We start from the raw sequence: 2,308 nt of genomic DNA on the forward strand, positions 1-2,308 counted from the left end.
AAAAAAAAAAAAAAAAAAAAGAAAAGAAAAGAAAAGAAAAAGAAAAAATTATAAAGGTCAAAGAACTGTGAAAAAAGAATGAAGTAAAATAAATGGAGCCTCAGAGCTCAGAGACATATGGGATGCTACTAAACATACAAATACATATAATGGGAGTACCAAAAGATAAAGAGAGAGAAAAGAGGAGAAAAAATTATTTGAAGAAATAATGGTTGAAAACTTCCCCAATTTATTGAAAAAACAAAAACAAAATCTTCAGGAAATTCAACAAACTCCAAGTAGTGTAAATGCAAAACAACCCACAAAAAGGAACTGTATAGTAAAAATGCTAAAAGTCAGATAGAGGGAGAAAATCATGACAGAAGCAAGAGGAATAATGCCACATCACTTAAAAATAAATGCCAGTAGGATTAGCATTAATACTATTCAGCCAGCAGAAATAATGGAGTGTGTTAAAGTACTCAAAAAAGTCAACCAGGAGGCCTATCTCTACCTACCAAAGCTATTTTTAAAAAAGGAAGGCTGTTGGTACGTCTTCTTTTGAGAATTGTCTGTTCATCATCATTTGCTCATTTCTTTTTTTAACTTTATTCAAATTAATATGCAAATACAATATTTAGATTACATTGTTCTCACTTCCAGGGTAAAGTCACATTTGTAGAAGAGCTCTTCACCCAAGGGGCATGTTATACACCCTCACAATGTGCACATTAAGTGGGATCCCACCTCACATCCTCCTAGCTTTTGTCATACATTCACCCCCCTGTCCCACTCCCACTTCCTTCTACCCCTAAACTGGACTATAATAGTGTTTTATTATTCTTATGAACATGTAATTTTTTATATATTAATATCATATTAGTATGGAGTACATTGGATATTTATTTTTCCATTCTTGCGATACTTTACTAAGAATGTACTTCAACTCCATCCAGGTAAATGTAAAAGATATAAAGTCTCCATCTTTTTTAATGGCTGAATAATATACCATGGTATATGTACCACAGTTTGTTGATCCATTCATGGGTTACAGGGCACTTAGGTTACTTCCATGACTTGGCAATTATGAGTTGAGCTGCAATAAACATTCTAGTGCAAATGTCTTTGTGGTAAAATGATTTTTGTTCTTTTGGGTAGATACCTAGTAATGGGATTGCAGGGTCAAAGGGAAGGTCTACATTTAGATCTTTGAGGATTCTCCATACTTCTCTCCAGAAAGGCTGTATTAGTTTGCAATCCCACCAGTAGTATAGAAGTAATCCCTTCTCTACACATCCATGCCAGCATCTGCTGTTTTGGGACTTTGTGACGTATGCTAATCCTGCAGGGGTTAGGTGATATCTCAGAGAGGTTTTGATTTGCATTTCTCTAATGATTAAAGACAATGAGCATTTTTTTCATGTGTTTGTTGGCCATTTGTCTGTCATCCGCAGAGGAGTTTCTGTTCAAATCCCCACTTATAGAGAAGATTATTTGTACTTTTCTTCTTGTTTGAGTTCTCTGTAGATTCTAGTTATCAGGCCTTTGTCAGATTTATAACATGCAAAAATCTCCCATTCTGAGGGCTGTGTGCTCTGTTTGTGGTACTTCTAGCTGTGCAAAAGCTTTTTGGCTTGATCAAGTCCCGGTTATTTATTTTTGGTGTTGCTGAAATTGCTAGGGGGGTTGTCCTCATAAGTTTTTTCCCAGGCCAATATCTTCAAGTGTTTTCCTCACATTCTTTTTTAGCATTTTTATTGTTTTGTGCCTTAAGTTTAAATCTTTTATCCAACCAGAATCAATTTTTGCCAATGGTGAGAGGTGCCACTCCAGTTTCAGTCTTCTGCATGTGGATAACCATTTCTCCCAGCACCATTTGTTAAATAAGGATCCTTTCCCCTATTGAATGTCTTTGTCAGGCTTATCAAAGGTTAAATGATGATACTTTCATCTCTTTATTCTCTATCCTATTCCATAGATCTATGTATTTATTTTTGTGCCAGAAGCATGCTGTTTTGATCACTATGGCCTTGTAACTTGCTCTTTCCTTAATCATAATATTTATTCTGTTTCTACTGAGATGTTTTAGCTCCTTGTATATATCAGGAGAATAGTTTGTAGGCATTTTCTCACATTCTATATGTTGTCTCTTCACTCTGCAGTTTCCTTTGTTGTGCAGAAACTTGTAGTTTTGTGCAATCCCGTTTGTTTATATCTTGCTTATCTTGCTTTTTTTATCTATTATTTTGAGGTCTTATTCATAAAATCTTTTAAGTCAACATCCTGAAGCATTCCCGTGTTTTATTGAAGAGATTGTCCTTTCTGCAAT

Source organism: Otolemur garnettii, unplaced genomic scaffold, assembly GCF_000181295.1.
Source record: "Otolemur garnettii isolate 467f Iridium unplaced genomic scaffold, OtoGar3 scaffold00060, whole genome shotgun sequence".
In the NCBI taxonomy this organism is placed as follows: domain Eukaryota; kingdom Metazoa; phylum Chordata; class Mammalia; order Primates; family Galagidae; genus Otolemur; species Otolemur garnettii.